Source organism: Tupaia chinensis, unplaced genomic scaffold, assembly GCF_000334495.1.
Source record: "Tupaia chinensis unplaced genomic scaffold, TupChi_1.0 Scaffold000165_2, whole genome shotgun sequence".
In the NCBI taxonomy this organism is placed as follows: domain Eukaryota; kingdom Metazoa; phylum Chordata; class Mammalia; order Scandentia; family Tupaiidae; genus Tupaia; species Tupaia belangeri.
Window position 1 is genome coordinate 1,705,327 of NW_006159640.1, and position 20,602 is coordinate 1,725,928.

The following is a 20,602-nucleotide window of genomic DNA, read 5'->3' on the forward strand; positions in this document are numbered from 1 at the left end:
ATAATTTTTTGTTGTCTGTGGAACTGTACAGGTAAGCAGAGGATACTCATTTAGGGCAGTGGATTGCCCTAGACCAGGTGTTAGTGGCTGGTTGATTTATCCTGACCATTTAGTTTCCTTTTAGTTTGGAACTAATCTTATAAAGTCATATTTTTTAAAAAATGTATCTAATTTTAGTTATTATTATACATTTAAAAATTGTTTTCTATAGGGCACATATACTCACCAGAGAGAGAGAGAAAAAGTGAGAAAGCAAGCCGCCAGGTCTGGGACTCAAACCACAGTTGGCCATGTGGGAGTCCAGTGCTTTAACCACCATACCACCTGCTGGCCCTATCAAGTCACTTCTTTGTGGAAGTAACCCAGTTTGGCAGCCCTAGGTACCTAAAGATTTGTTCTTCTGGAGTGGTAAGGAGAAAACAGTGCTCTATGTTTGTTTTTTGATCTTTGATTAGGTTACTTAGTATAAAGTTTTAGATCAGCCTGAGAATCAAGCTTATCCTTCAGTCTCCCAGTTGCTGGTGGCCTTCCCCACTGTTACTCCTTGACTTCTTCCTTGGCTTCTGGTGCTCAAGCCCTGGACATCTCCTGCGAGAACTTCTACTGCCTGCTGTCCTCATTGTCATTGTAGTCCATCATGCATCCATAGATAGCTAATGAGAACCAACCTTCCCCTATCAGTGGACAGAGAAAATGCTTTGAAGTCTGAAAAGCTGAAAAGCTTTGAATGAACAGTACAACTGAGCAAGTTATTCACCCCCATGAGCTTCAGTTTTCTTAAATGTGAGATGGGGTTAAAACATACAGTTCAAAAGTTGTTGAGCAGATGGAAGAGGCTGATGCATGTAAAGTATTTCATATGGTGCTGGTATATAGCAGATGCTCAGGAAATGGGTTGGCAATTGTTTTATTGTTTTATTATCTTTATTTCTATTATAATAACTTCTCTCATGGCTAGAGGGAAAAATGTGTAGGATTTGTTCTTTTGGAGTTATAAGGAGAAAACTGAACTATGTATGTTTCTTGATCTTTCATTAGGTCATTTGCTAGTTTTACTTGATCTTTAGCACCTCCATAGAAGTCACAGATCTGGGGTCTATCTCTACACACCAACTCCCTAAGGCATGATGTCAGATCTGCAAGACTTAGCACTTAGGCAAGCATGACTTATTAAAGACATTTTAAAGACAAGAAAACCAAACCACAGGGTATATGAGTGTGTACAGAACCTAAAACTTGAACAAGATTGGTCCTAGAAAGCAATTTGGCCTAGGGTTTATAATGTTTTAGAGTGAATTTGAAACCTCAAACCACTTAACCTCTCAGAACCAACAGCAACAGCAGCAACACTATAAGGTTGTTCCCTACTCCCTCCTACTCTCAAGAGGGTGAAGGTGGAAGAAACAGGGAGAAAGGAAGTGGGATTAAGTATTAACATAGACAGGACAGATCCAGACCTAAGGCTTGAGAAGAGAAGCGGAGGAGACTTGGTATTAATTCCTTCCTTCCAGCCAACCCCAATGGCCTTGAAGAGAAACAATAATCAAAAGGTACTCTAGAAACAACCAGAAAGCTCTCTGGTGGTAGAAACTGCAAGGAGAGAGGGAGCAAGCCAAAGAGCGAGGTGGCCAAGAACATCTCAGGAGGAACCAAGCATGAAACGTTCCCTAATCACAAACTGAAGAGAAAATAGATTTTCCTCTTTCCTTGTTTTCCCTATTACCAGATGTAACATATTCACGTACATATTGTTTTGCAGTCACACCAATTTGAATTCACACATGCAATTATTTTTATAGGTTGTTGACTTTTTTGTGGAACTTAGAATCAAGGGTGAAAGGAAGGCGCAACTGATAAAGTGCGTTCACAGATGTCCAAATTGAGATGGTTCCACTAGAAGCCTATTTTCCAACAGTAGTTAGGTTAGATGCCAAATGATGCAGAAATTATATTTCTAGATACTTCCCTTTTTTTTTTTTGAGAGGTTTCTGCTATAGAGCATGTGTGCTCGCCAGAAAGACAGAGACAGAAAGCGAGAAATCACCCCCCAGGGGGGATGGCCATGCCACAATCCCTTCTCCATTCTCCTCTTGGGATCTTGGGCATGCATGCACACGTGCCCAGCATGAGTTTAAGCCACTGGGTCCAGGACTCGAACCTCAGTTGACTACATGGGAGTTCAGTGACACAGCCATTACACCAACTGCTGGTTCCTCTAGATACTTCCATGTTATAGGCACATTATTAGGACCTTTATACATGTTGTTAATAAGATTCATAATAACTGTGTGCTATAGATGCTATTATCCCCATTTGTGAAAGTGGAGTGCTGACATAATTGACTTGCATTGAGTAGCAGTACTAGTAAATGGCTCATACTGAGGTTTGATTCCAAAGCAATTGTTCCTTTACCCTTATCAATGCTGCATTTGGAGTCTGGTCTCTGGGGGCTTATGAGTCCTTTCAGCCATCACAGAATGGTACTAAATTTGGTACACCCCTTGCTCTGCAGTTGTTTCAGAAAATGATGCCAGTTTTGTCGGTTCAGTGAAATCAATTCCTTTCTTCTGTTGTATAGTCTCTCTCTCTCTCTGTTTTTTTTTCCTCCTTCTCATCTTTTCTGTTTCCCCACTTCTAGCCCTTATAAATTTCAAGGAATATGAAATCCTTATGTTTTTGATTCATTTGCACTTAACTCATCAAAATATGATTTTGAGAGAGAGTAGATTTGCAGAGAAGTGAATTTTAAAGCCCATTCTCTCTGGAAAACAGGATGTCTACTCTGGCCAACATCATAAAAACTTCAAACTTTAAGTGTTAGGGTTCAGCTTAATACATAGAAATAATGTGATTTGAGGGAGCTGTAATTTTAGACTAACACTTCTCTGCAAGCCAAGTACTAGAGGATATGAGCCCACATTAGTGCTATCAAATGAAGGCTTTTAGGTACCAGTTAAGTAAGGTTTTTCTATTACCATCATCATCATAAACGATATTAACATTGTGGGGAAAACAGCATTCACATTCTAGGATTAGAATATATGTCAGAAGTCATATCACTCAAGACTCAGCTTATGGATGAGAAAACTAAGGCCCCTGCAAGGTCAGAGATGTGCTGAAGGTCATAGAGCTAGGTCTAAACTCTTGGTTCCTGGACTTCAAGTTTATTGCTCTTTCTAAACCATTTCTTTGGCTTATTGTAAAATATATGTACTATTACTTTTACTAGACATTCTTCAAAATATACACCATCTTTGAATCAGTTGCTGCATTAAAAATTGAGAAAAGGGGCTAGTTCTGTTGCCTGGTGGTTAAGGTGCTGGATCCCACATGACCAACTGCATGGGTTGAATCCTAACCTAGCAGCTTCAGAAACATGCCAGAGATATATGCATGAATGCCCAAAATCCAAAAAAAGGGAGCAAAGAAAGATAAGAGATTGTGACATGACTATTTTCCATGGGAAGTGGTTTCTTCTTTCCCTTTTGTCTCTGTGTTTCTCTCACGTGCACTCACTCTCTAGCCAGAAAGAAAAATTAAATTTAAAAAGTACTTCTTGTCTCTAGGGAAAAAAGAATTCTCAGTTTGTATATCAGCATGAAAAAATGACCCTAATTCACTTGAGAAAATGACTATCAAACCTCAGCGACAATGCACAACATCATAAATGGTAGTAAATTTTTCTTTACCTACTAAAGGCAGGACACTAATAGATAAAAATACCCAGTCTGTATCAGACACTTTATATATGTCTCAATAATAATAACAACAACCATATTAATAACTAATCATTCAGAGGTAGCACACTTTTTCTATGAGTAAGAGTTTTGTAGTCAGATATGATTATGGAATTAACCATGTAATACTAAGTAAGGATGAATGGTTTTATCTCCGTTAAGTTAAGCCTCAGTATTACCATCTTTAAAATGGGAATGATAGAAATACTCACCTCGTAGGGTTAAATAGATGAAAAGACACATGTAAACATGGGCTTCAGATGTGTTGAGCAGACATAACTGACTATGATGGTGTTGAGCCCACATTAGGTAGTTGCTGCTTTGCCAAGCAATTTAAAGCTTTTATCTTCATCTTTATAACCACACTAAGTGTCATTATTATAGTCCTCATTTTTCAGTTCAAAACAAAACAAAACAAAAACAAAAACTGTGATTCAGAGAGATTAATAAAGGACAGAACAGGGATCAGTGGATGGCATAATAGTTATGTCACTGGACTCGCATGTAGTCAACCTCAGTTTGAGTCCTGGACCCGGTGGCTTAAACTCATGCTGGTACACCTGCATATGTGCCCAAAATCCCAAGAGGAGAATGGAGGAGAAGGGATTGCGAAGTCACCCCTCAAAGAGTGACTTCTCACTTTGTGCCTCTCTCTGTGTCTCTGGCGAGTGCACGCACCCTATAGCAAAAATATCTCCAAAAAATTAAATAACTAAAGGACAGAACACAGGCCCCCTGACTTCAGAACTCATCAGTTAAACTACTCTACTCAACTCTTTATTAATATATTAGATAATTTTATTTAGATGTCCCAATTCCCTTGTGACATACATACCATTATCTCTGTCTTATAGATGAGGAACCTGTAGTCTAGAGTTTAATATCTGAACCAATCTCACTAAGTAATTAAGCAGCAGAATGAAAATCGGATTACTATTTTCAGATTTGAGTACTATACTCACTCCAATGCATTTTGCAACTTCTTAGGGAAAATTCAATCAAACCACGGACTTCTGGGAAGACAGATGAAATAAAACATATTCCAGAGGTTGGTTGGGGTTAGGAACTGGATACCACACAGGAAAGCAAGGGCCCTTATCTGCTGTTCTTAGATCTTCCTGACCCCTTGCTGAACCTTAACTGCTGTCCATCTCCTGACTTGAACCAAAGGCTTTTAGAGTTCCAGCATTTTATCTAAATTTAATCTTCCTCTGCACACTGGAATAGCTTCTGAATTCTAGCCACCAAGTTCTGTGGGAAGGTTGCATCCCATGGCTCCTGCAAACATGGCAGACCCTGACACGGAAGCCTGTCTGACTGCGATTACTTTTAGAAATTGTTGAAACCCTTAGCTTTATCACTTTCATCCTTGCTGCATGGATTTGTTGTTACTAAGAAGTTGGGAGGTGGGGAGAAGAGTTTTAATTTTGTTCCATAGTTTAATTAAATGATATATACCTCTGCTCTGAATCAGGCCAGTTGCTTGGTTGTAGGGATGCAGAGACGAATAAGTACAAGTTCTCTTGTCTCCTTTTATCCTTGTCTCAATTAGGGTCCAATCAGAAAAAAACAGAACCTACCCAAGAAACTTCATGGAGAGAATTTATCATGGTGCGCTGGTGACAAGCTTGTTAAAAAAGCCAAAAGAGCAAATGGGGGCAGCGAGGGGACATAGAGATTAGGAACATAGAGAAAGCTGCTTTCATACCCACGTCTTAGGAACTGGGGAAATAAGAGTGTTATCAGAGCCCAGGAGGGAGGAACACCTAATGGAAACAGGGAATGCAGAGGAAGGGGTTGCTGTAAGTGTGCTGTGGCAGTAAGGAGAGGCAGACCCTGTTGAAGACAACCTGCTGGAATAGAAAAAGAGGTGTGGAGATACCTTGGCATCTTCTCTCCTCTTACCTTCCAACCTGGCATCAGTGGCTCTCATTGTCAAACAGAACCAGAAGCCAATTGGCACAAGAGCCTAGCTACTAGAGCTTATAGAGTCATCTCTTTGTACTACAAGACTCAGCAGGGTGGAAATTGGATGGCATGATCTTCAAACTTCTTTTTCTTTCTCCATCCCCACCACCATCTATCTTCCTACTGTCAAACCATGAGACATTGAAACAGCATGATGCAGTAAAAAAGTCTGTCGCAGCTCTGATTGTAAATCACTCAGTTGCCTACAAAACCAAATCTAAATGTCTTACCATGCATGCCTAGCCCTTTTTGATGTGGATCTTTCCTACTGCTCCTATATCACCTTTCACCAATTTTCTACTACCGACTGACTCCCATGAAAGCAAAGTGTATGCATTCCTTTCTTCTTGTCTCCTTTCCTTTGACTGGTCTATTCTCTGTGAATGTCTAGATTTTTCTGTCTTCACACAATGTTTATTTACTTAACAGACTTTTCCTCAGGTTTTATCATGTGTCAGGAACTATGAGAAGAACAAAGTTAAGACGTGATCCTTGCTCTTTCTTTTCCCATTGGAGTGCTAGATTTGGGTGAGACAGGACATTTACACAAAGCAGACAGAGCAAGAGGAGACAGAGGGGAACACAATTCTGGTCTTGAAAGTGATATAAGCTGATTAAACTTGGTAATCAGGTTCAACTATCAGTTTCAAGAGGTAAGCACAGATCAGAAATGGAAGATAAAGTTAGGAGTAAGGAGACAGGTCATCATTAGATGGGACCAAAGCAAGGGAGTTTTAGACACTTACATTATGAAGGCTAGAAGAAGTTTGGGCTTATTTTTACTGAACCAGCTACATGATGGGTTGGTCTAATTTAAAGGCATAAAGTTGGCCTCACTGGGTGGCAGAGATTGTCTGAGGGTATATTTTCTTTTAAGTCAGGGGTCAATCAATCTTTTCCTAAAAAAAAATATTTATTTATTTATTTATTTTTTATTCAATCGTTGTGTATCGTTCCAGCATACCAAATGAATTTTCCAATCATGAATACACCGTATGTTGATTCAAAGATAGTACCATACATATTATTCATCAACAGATATGCTCCATTTTTGTGTCCCTTAAATGTTTTCCTTCTTTCTTTACCTCTTGATTCCCTCCCTCTCACCTCCCCCATTTCCCACCCTTTTCTTGCACTCTTATCCAACTTTTACTAAAAGGGCCAGATAGTGGGACCAGCAGTTAGCGTAATGGCTATGTCGCTGAACTCCCACGTAGTCGACCGCAGTTCGCGTCCCGGACCCAGTGGCTTGAACTCACGCTGGGCGCGTGTGTATGCGTGCCCAAGATCCCGAGAGGAGAATGGAGGAGAAGGGATTGCAGCATAGCCATCCCCCCTCAGGGAGTGATTTCTCACTTTCTGTCTCTCTGTCTCTCCCTGTCTGTCTGATGAACACATGCACCCTATAGCAAAAACCTCTCCAAAAAAAAAAAAAAAAAAAAAAAGGGGCCAGATAGTAAATACTTAGTTATTTAGAACCATGATCCCTGATGCAATTATTCAGCTCTGTTGTTGTAGTGCAAAAGTAACCTCAGATAGTATGTAAATAAATGGGTCTGGCTAAGTAGTATTAACATTATATTTATAGGCCCAGCCTCAGTGGTACAGACAGTAGGGTATTGATCTGCAGTGCTGGAAGCCACATGGGTTCAAAGCCCGATATGGCCTAAAACACACCAGGCATGTGTATCCATGATCCTGACTAGCTGGAGGGCTAGCAGAAGGGGGTCACAGCATGATGAGACCCTGTCAAAGGTGCTTGTCCCTCACTCACTCTTTTTCTCATGAGAAAGATAAAGTAAACTTAAAAAAATTATATTAGGAAAAACAGTCATTGGCCTAAAGGCCAACTTCTGAGTAGCACCATGGTAGTTGGCAAGAATAAGCACCTTACAAAAGGTGGCAAAAAGGGAGCCAAGAAGAAAGTGGTTGATCCATTTTCTAAAAGAGATTAGTATGACATGAAAGTACCTGCTATGTTCAACATAAGAAATATTGGGAAGACACTGGTTACCAGGACTCAAGGAACCAAAATTGCGTCCGACGGCCTTAAGGGCAGTTGTGTTTGAAGTGAGCCTTGCAGATCTGAAGAATGACAAAGTCGCATTTAGGAAATTGAAGCTAATTACTGAGGACATTCAGGGCAAAAACTGCCTGACTAACTTCCATGACATGGATTTCACTCATGACAAAATGTGTTCCATGGTCAAAAAATGGCAGACCATGATTGAAATGCATGTCAATGTCAAGACTACCAATGGTTATTTGCTTGTCTCTTCTGGGTTGCGTTTACTAAAATACCGCAACAATTAGATATGGAAGACCTCTTATGCCCAGCATCAGCAGGTCCGCCAAATCCGGAAGAAGATGATGGAAATCATGACCCGGGAAGTGCAGACAAATGAATTGAAAGAAGTGGTCAATAAACTGATTTCAGTCAGCATTGGAAAAGACATAGAAAAGGCCTGCCAATCTATCTACTCTCTCCATGACATCTTCATCAGAAAAGTCAAGATGTTGAAGAAGCCCAGGTTTGAATTGGAAAAACTCATGGAACTTCATGGTGAAGGTAGTAGCTCTGGAAAAGCTACTGGGGATGAGACGGGAGCCAAAGTTGAATGAGCTGATGGATATGAACCACCAGTCCAAGAATCTGTTTGAAGTTCAGAATTTATAAATAGTGACAAATAAAAAGTCCTATTTGTGACAGTTTCCATCTGAACATTCTTTTTAAATAACCTGAAAGCTGGGTGAATTAGATATTCTGATTTGATAATGAAGTTTTTTGACCTGTATGAGTTTTATTAAATAGTTGAAAAGGGGGAAAAAAAAAAAACCCTATCTGTTGCCTCATTGCTGACACTACGTAGATGAACCCCTGGAGCTCCTGTTTCATCCTCAGGCTCAATTCTGACAACCTTGCCTTAAATCATGTTTCCCAGCCTGCTCCAGATCGTCACTTCTCTCTTCCTCATCAATTTCATTTTTTGTTTGCTGCATTCTTTGGAGTTGATGTTCAACATGTCTCTCTAACATTGCATCCCTCTTCCTATTTTGGAAATTTCTTTCTAATAATCTCTATATTTACTGAACTAGTACTGAGCATCAAGAATTAAACCAGAAGTTTTATGTATATTTAATCTATAGTGAATAAGTTGATGTTTACATTAACTCTATGAGATAGCTATTACTACTTTAATTCAACAAATGATAAACCCAAAGTTAAGAGATTAAGTACTGTATCAAATGCAGAGCCAGAATTTTAAACCATGAAAATTTAAATACAATGCACATTTGTTTCTTTCACTATACCGTCAAATTTATCTTAACATTTTATAGGAGCACAGAAACTTGATTTGAATGAGATTCACATGGTTTCTCTGCATAAATCAATAGTGGTGTATGGAGAGACTACTGGGTGTACCTAACACATCTGTGAGCTGGGAGTTGCATCATTTGGTTTGACTATGGAGCGGTCATGACTGGCTGGATGACATGGCTTCACCAGGACTCTTTGAGCCCCTAGCTCATCTCTGATGTCTCCTATCTTATCTTTAATTGGAACAATAAATTGGCCCTAATTCTCACATTTTTGACACTGTATTCAGACACTTTCCAGAACTATTTTTCTTTTTAAAATGAATTATTTATTTTATTATTTTTATTTATTTATTTTTAAATTTGCTATAGGGCTCATGTGCTCATCAGAGAGAAAGTGAGAAAGCAAGCTGCCAGGTCTAGGACTCCAACCACAGTCAGCCATGTGGGCATCCAATGCCTTAGCTATCATACCACCTGCTGGCTCTACAGAACTATTCTTTTGGTAGCTATCCTTGAGGTTTTAATGTATGTGCCTACATTTTAATAAAGCATAAAGTTAATCAGTATCTACTTCATACCCTTAAAAAAGATGTAGATCTAAGCATGTTTTAATATCTCCCTGCCAAGATCCTATCCCAACCTCCATGATATTATATCTAATTTTGTAGTTGCAGTTTATTTTAACATATTTATATGGCTATTGTCATTTTTATTGTTCTTATTCATATTACATTCAGTACTTATTTAGATTTACCAGTTTGTCAATTGTAATTCTTCTCACACTTCTTGTATCTATTCTTATCCAATAGATATTTTTTAAGTAAAACTCCATAGTTAGTAAAATGTGTATAAAGTGCTACACCAGCAGTTATTTGGGTTTTGTTATAACTACTTAAAAAAAAAGGAAAAGAAAATTCCCTTTTTAATTATTACTATTTTTTCCTTTAATTCTTTGAACAATTTTTTTTAAGAGTGAATTGTGCTATAAGGCATGTGCACTCTCTGGAGAGACAGAGAGGAACAGAGAGAAAGAAAGCAAAAAAACCACCCCTTGGTGGGGTTGGCCATACCACAGTCCCTTTCCATTCAATCTCCTCTCAGGATTTTTGGCACACACACACACACACACACACACACACACACACCTGGCGTGAGTTTTTGAGCTGCTGGGTTTCGGACTTGAACTACATTCAACTACTTGTGAGTCCAGTGATGTAACCGTTACGCCATCTGCTGGTCCCAATTCTTTGAACATTTTAAGCATATATACATTAAATTCCTTTTCAGATCACAATATTAACTCTAGTTCCTCACATACATTTTCTTGTTTCACTTTAGAAGGATGATGATCTTTCTTAAATGCCTTGACTTTTATTTATATTTTAGAATTTTGCTCTACAAGCTTAACTTCTGAGTATGTTTTTTTTTTTGAGAGAGAGAGAGATTTTCACTATAGGGCTTGTGCGCTCACCAGACAGAGAGAGGCATTAGAGACAAAAAGCGAGAAATCACCCCCCAGGGGGGATGGTCATGCTGCAATCCCTTCTCCTCCATTCTCCTCTCGGGATCTTGGGCACACATGCACACGCTCCCAGCACAAGTTTTAAGCCACCGCATCCGGGATGCAAACTGGGGTCGACTGCATGGGAGTCCAGCGACATAGCCATTACTCTAACTGCTGGTCCCCCCCCCCTTTTTTTTTTAAACAGGATCTTACTATGTTGGTCCTACCACCTCATCCTTCTGAGTATCTGGGACAATAGGCATATACCACCACACAGCTTTTTATGGTGGGCCAAGAATCAAACCTGGGCATCCTGAAAAGCCTTAGCTTGTTGAGTAGCAGCATTAATCAGCATGCAGTACCATGGCTGGGCCTGTGCAAGTCATTTCATGCAGAGTGTTTCTCCCATGTTACGCTGAGCTGTGAGCTTTCTATCTGGATTGTTACTTCTGTATTTTCTGCATCCTCTACTACATCTGGAAGTGAAGTGTGAAAATGACATGTTTCCAAAATCCCTGGGGTAGATTTTGGCAGAGATTCACTCACCTAAGATTTGAAAAATAGCAAAGAAGAAGAAGAAGCAGTAATTCACCAGCCACAGCTGTTACAGGAAGATGCTTGAGTGTTGACAGTTAGGAAAGGTGGGATTTTTCTAGTGCCTTCTAAATAATCCTGAGAAGGGATTGAGTAAACTTTTTCTGTAAAGGACCAGATAATAAATATTTTAACCTTTACAGGCCATATATGGTCTCTGTTATATATTCCCCTCTTCTTTTTTACTTTCCTTTAAACTATAACAATAAAATCTTTGATATCCAGCATTATAGTAACAGGCTGTGGGGCAATTTGGGCCACAGGCCATAGATTGCTGACATTTGCTCCCGAGAATCACCCACTTCAGCACTTCAGGTGACTGAACTTACTGCTGACATCTCCGCATGTTACTTCTGCCCTTCCAGATATCTAGAAAGCCAGTAGTGGTGTTTCTGATGTTGCTCTCTAAGTCTTTCCAAAAGCTGGGTAGCACTCTCCCCTTCCTAAAGTAGCATCTGGTTTCCTGTTCAAAGCCTACAAGTACATTAATGGTTATCCTTGACCAGACTCCATAGAGTTCATTCCCTCTAAATTTATTTCCACGTTAGTTTCCAGACTTGGTTTTTCACTCTGATAAATCAATTGTACCAAGTAAGACACAATTTGAGAATTCCCATTTCATGTTGTGCTTCCACCCTCAGCCAGAGTGAATAAGCTTGTTTCTAGATATGGCCTGGTGCTACTTGGTAGAAGTTTTTCCATCCTCTTTCAAGGATGGAAAGCCTATTTTCTAGTTTCATGCAGGGGTCTTAGCTTCTGCTCCCAATAGTAATCTGAATCAGAAGTGTCAGTTTCTGTAGCTTGTGCTGGGCCGAATTCCTTCAGGAACCATTTACCTTCCACTTACCACTGGAGCTTCCTCAAATTTTTGGCATTGCAGATATTCCTTCTTCGTTTTGTAGTGTGAGCTCTGTCTTTTTTTGAGATGTTTTATGCAGAATTTATGTAAGTTTGATCTGTGGAAGGGGTATAACATGTTCTTAATCTACCCTCTTGACCTGGAAATCCAGAGTTCACATCTGTGAAGTAAGAGGGTTGTGTTTATGATTCACAAAGTCCCTTCAAGCACTCTGCTGGTCTAAGTTACTACATCTAGGCACAGTGTGTTTATGTATAAATACTGCTGCCAACACGCAGACACATGTGCTGGCCTGCTGGTTATTTATCATTGAAGGAGGGCCATTAGCAGGAAGCCAGCACATATTTAGTATTTGGCAATAAAAAATTTAAAATGTGGCCAATATAGTGCATGCACTGATTAAATTCATCATGTTAACTGATGCTAATGAATCCCAAAACTCATTCCCCATCAACTCTTGTTTATAAAGGTACCATTTGTTTTGGGAAGGCAAAGAAGTATTAAATAACACTAAACAAACCACACATGATGCCCAGATTCTGTTTCTCAAGTGTAGCAGCCTGTAAGGGAAGATGAGAGGCTGTCACAGAAGTGCTCAGTTTTCATATACTGCCCACCTTCTCAAATGGAGAAGTAGTCGTTCAATTTATTCATTTATTCACCATGTATTAACTGTGTGCCCACCATATGCCACGTATTAGACTTGGTTCTGGGAAGACCAGAGTACATGAGACTGTCACAGTCCTGCTCTTTACAGAACATATGGTCTATGGGGGAAGAAAGATATGGAAGATGTTCAGTGAGACAGAAGATTACGTAGCGAGTACTCGGGAAGTATGCATCAAGGAGAGCTCAGTTGAATTAGAAGTTTCCAGAAAGTAAATGTGAACAAGTAAAGCTGAATCTGAGATACAAAGTCTAAGCGTTCTCCAGGCAAATATGTCACTAAGCATTTCAGGAGGCTGAAAGGCAACATAGAGAGCAAGAAGGCAAGTGGGGCCTAAAATGGTATAAATACCTCATCTCTCAGAGGTCCTTATGAACACTGATTTGGGGCTTTGTCCCAAAGGCAATGGGAAGCTATCAGTGAGTTCTAGGGGAAGAAATGATACCGTTGGGTGAAAGGGTCACTCTAGTTCCAGGGAGGAGAGTGGGAATAGGGCACTAAATCAGGAAGATTCTAAAGTGATCCTGGTGGTAAATTGTCATGCTGTGATTGAGGGTAGTGATGGTGGGGAGGGAAAGAAATAGGAAGATGTTTAGGAAATGGAACACATGGAACTTAGAGCTTGATCAGATGTGGAGTCTGAGAGGGAAGACTGCAGTTTCTGTTCGAATCACTATGGTTCCATGTTCTGGAAAAGGGACATTGCCTAAAGAAAAAGTAGGGAATGGAGGGGAGGGGAGGGAATGAACATGGAGACAAATTATCTAAAATTTTTGAACCTTCGTTTTCTCTCCTGTACAATGAAAATAATATCAGCTTTCAATGGAGTGCTGATGCTCAATGAGGATTATGTGCCCAATGATGGTTAGAGAATCGGTGTTCAAAAAATGAAATCTGTCACTCTGCCTACTCAGTCTCATCTGTCAAATCATTGCTTAAGGGACTATTATTGAGTGACACAAAGTAAAGTGTAGGGGACAAGACTAGAGTTATACTCATCAGTAAGTGCTGTGTGACTACACCTCTCTGTGTTTCAGTACCTTCTTCTATATGCTAAGGGAGTCAGCCTGGGTGATTCAGTGAGTCAATGAGATTGCAGTCAGAATGCCCATAAGTCCCATTCTCACAATGTCAGATGTGAGACAATGCCACAATTTCTTTGGAGAAATATCTCATGGGCACAGCATTGTGGGGGATGGGAAAGGCACAGAGAAATCCCCATTTAAGCTTCACTCAGGACATGAGTCATGTTCTCAGCAAACAGCTTTCCTTTACTGATGGCAGTGACATGCCAGTTTCCTTAGTACGCTCACGCTTCCCTCCCCTTGTTGGATCTTACTGCTAAGAGATACGTATATGGGTTTGTTAAAACCAGCAGCTTCATGGAACGAGAGTGCCTGAGGAAACACATGAAATGAAAACGGAGAATGCCACAAGGCTGTATTTTGAGGACAGTACAAAGAAGCAAGAATCTGTTTTTCATTACAGAATGTTTTCCTAGATGGTGTAGGCAGACCTAAGTGTAGTATTCTAGAATGAAGGGTTGATGTCTCCAGTGTGTGCTGTCCTGGTCAGACCACAAACTAGGGATCATGTTTGAAAGCTGTCGTGTGTAAAACCTCAGGCTATGTAATCAGACAGTCATGAGTTCAAAATATGACACTGTGGGAAGCTGCGCACCAGCGAGTCTGCCGAGGTTTCTCAGAGAGCAAACAATTACCATGATTGGTTCCCTTCCAAAAACCTGACCTTTGAAACCTTGCTCTGATTGGCCACTAGAATCCCTCAAATTTGCATATCCGGCACCTCATGATTGGTCCAAAAGCAACCAATCATAACCCACCATTAACAACCAATCAGGGCCCACCGTTTACAACCAATCAGAGTCCACCGTTTACAACCAATCACAACCCACCGTTTACAACCCATCAGAGTGTATATAACCACGATGCCTGGCCCACAGTAGCCAGACGACACAGACGACCGAGAAGACAACACAGACGACCGAGAAGACAACAACGAGACCAGGACGACGACAATGATGAACAGGAAGCACACAGCTGAAGAGCCTGAAGAGCTGAAACACTGCGCAGTCTCCAGACGACCCTGAAGATCCTGAAGAGCTGACATTGCATCGTCTCCAGACAACTTGGGAGACCCTGAAGAGCTGTAACACTACATCGTCTCCGGACGACCCTGAAGAGCTGTGACACCGCGTCGTCTCCGTGCTGCTCACAGTAGACGACTTGACACTGCGTCGTCTCTGTGCTGTACCGTGCTGCCCACAATAAATGGACGACACTGTCGTCTCCGTGCTGTAACACTACGCCGCTTGTCCCGGCTCCCACTCCTTCACTCAGGAAACCTGTTTGGCTGTCCCCCCGGGTCGGGACACCTGGCACCCAAACAGGGACGGGACAGACACTATTATGTTCTAGCTGTGTGACTCCGGGAAAGTAATATAACTAATTCAAACTTGTATCCTCACCTTAAAATACATATCTAATGACAACATCATCCCTATAGGTTTCTTGTAAGAATTAATAAGATTAGTATGAGTATGGGCCAGCAGGTGGCATGGGAGTTAAGGTGCTGGATTCCCACATGGCTGATTGTGGTTTAAGTCCCAGACTTGGACGCTTGAAAAATCACACTGAGGGAACCAGCAGATAGCATAATGACTACATCGCTGGACTCCCATGTAGTCAACTGCGGTTCGAGTCCCCGACCCAGTGGCTTAAACTCATGCCGGGTGTGTGTGCGTGCATGCCCAAGATCCTGAGAGGAGAATGGAGGAGAAGGGATTGTGGCATGGCCATCCCCTCTGGGGGCTGGTTTCTTGCTTTCTGTCTCTCTGACTCTCTCTGTCTTTCTGGCGAGCACACGCGCCCTATAGCAAAAGCATCTCAAAAAAAAAAAAGAAAAAAAAGAAAATCACACTGGGTGTGTGTGTGTGTGTGCCCAAAATCCCAGGAGGAGAAGGGATTGTTGTGTAGCTATTTCCCAACAGGGTAATTTCTTACTTTCCCTCTTTGCCTCTCCCTGATGAGTGCACACACCCTACGGAAAACACACACACACAAAAAAAAGTGTGGGTAGGAAATCAACACAGTGAAAAGGAATTAACACAGTGTCTGGCAAGTAATGCTGCTGCTAATAACTGAACTTTGAGCCGCAAAAGATTCAGAACCACATCCCTTGTGAAATCATTACATTAACTGAAAGTATGTGGCTGAGAGATGAGAATGTGTCGAGCTTATGAGCATAGCTTTCTAAAATTATTATTTATTTAATTTTATTTATTATTTTAAAATTTTCTATAGAGCACATGCACTCACTAGAGACAGAGACAGAGAGAGAGGGAGAGAGAGAGAGAAAGCGAGAAAGTCCTGAGGTCCAGGACTCAAACCACGGTTGGCCATGTGGGAGTCCAGCGCCTTAACCACCATGCCACCTGCTAACCCTGAACACGGGTTTGAAAAGGCTACAGAGCTTTACTGGGGAGGAAAATAGACTTGTTGATGGCAGAAATCAGAGACAAAGGAGCTTGCTCATCTTGCCTGTGCAGAGCAGCCTTCCAGGCAAAATAGAAAAGGAAGGGTCAGCAATTGCCCTCAGTGAGTGTCAATAAATACTAAATTAAATCCTTAAAAAGAAAGAAAGAAAAGAAAAGGAAGAGCCTCATGGAGAATAGTCAGCCTGCCCCTCAGCTTTTCCCTTTAGCCATCCATCCAACTTTGATGCAGGTGAGTAGAAAATGTTTCTTCTCTGAGTCCATCCCATTCTGCTCACATCTCAACTCTTGATTATTATTATCATTTAACTACAAGAATGAGCTGTACTATCCTTGGAAAGCCTAGACAATCTTCAGGAATCAATGAAAAATAGGCATGCCGAGATATTGCAACTGTCTTCACCACTTCCCTAGTGAGGTTTAGAATGAGTATTTCTGCTGTTCAGAGTTTTAGAGGCCTGTGACTCAGTAACAACCCCAGGCATCTTTTTTTTCCAACTCTGAAAAGCCTCTTTGGGGTGATCATATGTCTTCTGATCATTTTGCTAATTTCTTGAATAGTTGGGTTCAATTTAAGAACTGGAGGATGGAGACCAGCAGTTAGCGTAATGGCTGTGTTGCTGGACTCCCACGTAGTCAACCATGGTTCTAGTCCTGGATCCAGTGGCTTAAAACTCATGCCCCAATGCATGTGCATGTGTGCCCAAGATCCCGAGAGGAAAATGGAGGAGAAGAGATTGCGGCATGACCATCCCTCCTGGGGGGTGATTTCTCGCTTTCTGTCTCTCTGTGTCTTTCTGGCGAGCACATGCACCCTATAGCAAAAACCTCTCAAAAAAAAAAAAAGAACTGGAGGATAAAAGTTGTTCTTTTATTCCAAAAAGGGTGTAGCTTTGTGTTTACCCCTTCTTACCACTGAATGCCCTGCCACTGGCAGAATTTCTGAATTTTCTTGAAGTCTCACAGTGTCTAATACAGTGATTTAAACAAAATAGGTATTGGGTACTGATTTTTTCAATAAAAAATATAGGAAGTGCAAAAAAGGTCTGGGTGCCAGACTGCAGTGTGAAGGTAAAATGAGATGTCTACGCGGCTGACTCATGTGGGAGGGTGCTGGCTCCGTGTCAGGAAATCTCCGAGGATGCCAGCACATGCTTATGATCTGGGGCTGGCTGAGGCTGGAGGTGTTAGTTAGTGTCAAGACACTTTTGGGGCTGATGTCTCTCTCTCTTGCTCATTGAAGAGATGAAAGAAAGAAGAAAGGAAGGAAGACAGAAGGAAAGAAAGAACTTTCTTTCTGCCACATCTATCTGGACAAAGGCACTCTCTTTTTTTTTCCTATAGGTTTTTCTATTTGAAGGAATTCCTGTGGGCTCTGTCATTCCTGTGGATCTACTGCCTGTGGATCTACTGCCTGTGGCCCACCCAGTGGCGTGGTGGTTTAAGGCAGCTGGATCTCACCTGGCTGACTGCGCAATTTGAATCATGAACCTGGGAGCTTGAGAAACATGCCAGGTGTGTGTGTGCGCGCGCGCATGTGTGTGTGTGTGTGTGTGTGTGTGTGTGCACACGCGCCCCACACCCAGAGAGGAGAATAGAAGGAGGAATTGTGGTATGGCCATTCATTCCTCCTGGAGGTGCTTTCTCAGCTCCCTCTGTCCCTGGACTGAACTCCAGGTCAGACCAGCTTGGGCCAGCAAGGTTTATACAAGGTGTTTTGTATAAACAGGGTTTGTATAAAGAAACTTGAATACGGTCGGGCTAGCTCCTGGGAGAATTCAAGGAGTGCTGAGGGTGCTCGTATTTTTCTGTTTACATCTGTGGCCTTCCCACAAGACACAGTAGCACAGACTCAAACTTGTACTAAGAGCCCTGCTGTATAACTGACCAGACCGAGCCTTGCTTAATAGATGAGGACTGTGACTCAGAGAGCCAAAATCACTTATGTAATTAATATTAGAGGTGGAATCTGAAATTAGGTTCTGTCATCTCGTTATGCCACAATTCACTATGTCGTGGGTTACCAGGTCAGCCTACACCCCTTGGGTGGGATAGCCTAAGCTTTCTGAGAACTCTTGATAATCCAGTGTATTAGCTTCTATAATACATGCTTATAATAATTATTATTATTGTGTTTGTTGCTGCTGCTATTGTCTGAGTCTAAAGGAAAAAGTCCATTCACCTAAAGACCTAAATTTATCTCAGAAGGGAATTTGGAGCTCTTCCGGATGTTGTAGGTTTCGCCACTAGAGCTGAGGATATAGGAAAAGACCCTCCCCTCCACTGCAGGCACAAAACTGAGGCCTCCAGACCTCCATTCTGGAAGTATTTCAGATGCTCTTGCTGCCCCTCCCGCATACACCTTATATCTGTCAGTTTAGCAGAATCTCAGCTGCAAGTTCCATGTGTCTCTTTGTCTCTCCTTTATTCCCCTCTGGAACCACAGAAAACCTTGCTGTGTAGTGTGTTGGCTAGAAATACAAGGGTATTACGCTGTAGCTCCTACACCCTTTATTGACCACTTTCTTTCCTCTGTTTTACTTTCATTTTGATTCCTGTTGTTGTCTGCATGACTCAAATAATTCACTTGTACTCACACCTTTATCTCACGGTCTGCTTCTAGCCCAGACTGTGAGTCATGGTTCCATGACTGACACTTGTTCTACAAAGACATATCTAAGGTTCATCCAAGGTAAGAGTGTTACTTTTGTTCTGGAGTTGCATTCATTATTGCATGGAAAATGACAGCAATATAGCTATCCAGGAATGTTTCTGTGCAGAGATTTTACAAAACAGTATAGGCTAGGCTCTTTCAACCATGTGATTGCTGGTTCTCTTATGTCACGATCTGGCTTTGGAGACATTTCTATACATTCTCTCTGAATGCTCTTGTTCTTTCTCCTGTTTTTATGTCACTAATGCCTTCGTAAAATACTCCCACTTGGTTTTGAAAAATCCTGCCCCCTAAGCTTTAAAGCTGTTTCATTGTTGATGACACCAATCCATTGCTCTGACTTTAATACCATACTTTTTCTTGCTATGTCGGGGATTTTCTTATGATACTGGAAGGCATCCTAGGAGATAAAACCTCAAAAGTATCTGGTTTCTATTAAAAGCAAGTCCACAGGATTAGAAATTTCTTAATGCACAGTTACGAAATGCACAGCACCAGATGTAGCCGCTCTATCTTCTTTCATATGCCTCCTTTTCTATTACTGCTCAGGTTAATGTTTCCATGGGGTAGAAAAACTTCTGGATCTTAAAGAGACCCATCAGTTGACATTCCTGAAGTACACCCAGGATATTCTTCTCAGGTCCACAATGTTTTGGAGGAGGCTACATCATATCTTAGAATCTACTTCCTCATAACATCATTAACTGCAAAGAACATGGGAGAAGTTAAAAGGGACACGCCCTTGCAGATAGAACATGATAGCCGTAACATGGTGGCACCTGATAATGTTCACATCTGTGGCATTCCCATAAGACACAGAAGCCAGTGGAATTTTTCAGAGGCTATTTTAGGGAATAAACTAGCAATTCAGGTAGTTTTGGGGAATCTACCCGGTCGTTATTCAGCGATTCAGACTAGCAGATGACGTTACAAAATGACAGATGCTGGGAAAGCTCTAGGGTGGGGGTTGGGCATGAGTCCTAGGAGCAGCTTGATAAAAGCAGTGCTTTCTCAGCTGTATCTGCAGAATTAAAAAAAAAGATTTGTGAAAGTCTACAGTTTCATAGAAATTTCAGAAAGATAATTACCAGAAAACCACCCAGGACTATGACAGCTTCTTTTATTTTAAATAATTGTTTATTTAATTATATTTGTTATCATTATTTTTTCTTTCTCTTTTTTATTTATTATTATCATAATCTAGTTTCTATTACATTGAATCACATATAACTTTACAGTGTATTACATTTCTTTTCCCAGAAAGAATACCATGCATATCAGTCAATACAAAGACATTAAAATCCATATCATCATGAAATAGCTTTTCATTTTTTCCAGATTATTATTATTATTCCAATTACTTTTTTAAACATTCAATCACTATTTATCATTTTGCTTATAAAAAGACTTTACTCAACATGAAAGACCAGTCCAGTTGAGAATACTGTAAGCACCATCATCAATAGGTAATAAACCATTTCTGTGTCCCACTAATGTCATGCTTCTCTGTTTGTTCTCTTGCTATCCTTCTCTATACTTTTCTCTTCTCCCACCCCGTTCCACACTGTCTTCATCATCGCTAACTATTTTCTCTGCTTTTATGTCCTCCAATATTTCCATCTCTACCATAAAGTGTGGATAGTCAGTATATATTAAGTGGATACATACAATATCTTTCTTTCATGTCCTGGCTTACTTCACTCAACAAGAGATCCTCCATATCCAACCACTTCTATCAAATGCCAGGGTCTTTTTTTTTTTTTT

At 40.9% G+C, this 20,602-nt stretch overlaps 1 pseudogene; it reads left to right on the top strand.

Moving 5' to 3' along the window:
• Positions 1-7,570: 7,570 nt before the first annotated feature.
• On the top strand, positions 7,571-8,366 carry LOC102501077 (40S ribosomal protein S3a pseudogene; annotated as a pseudogene).
• Positions 8,367-20,602: the final 12,236 nt, after the last annotated feature.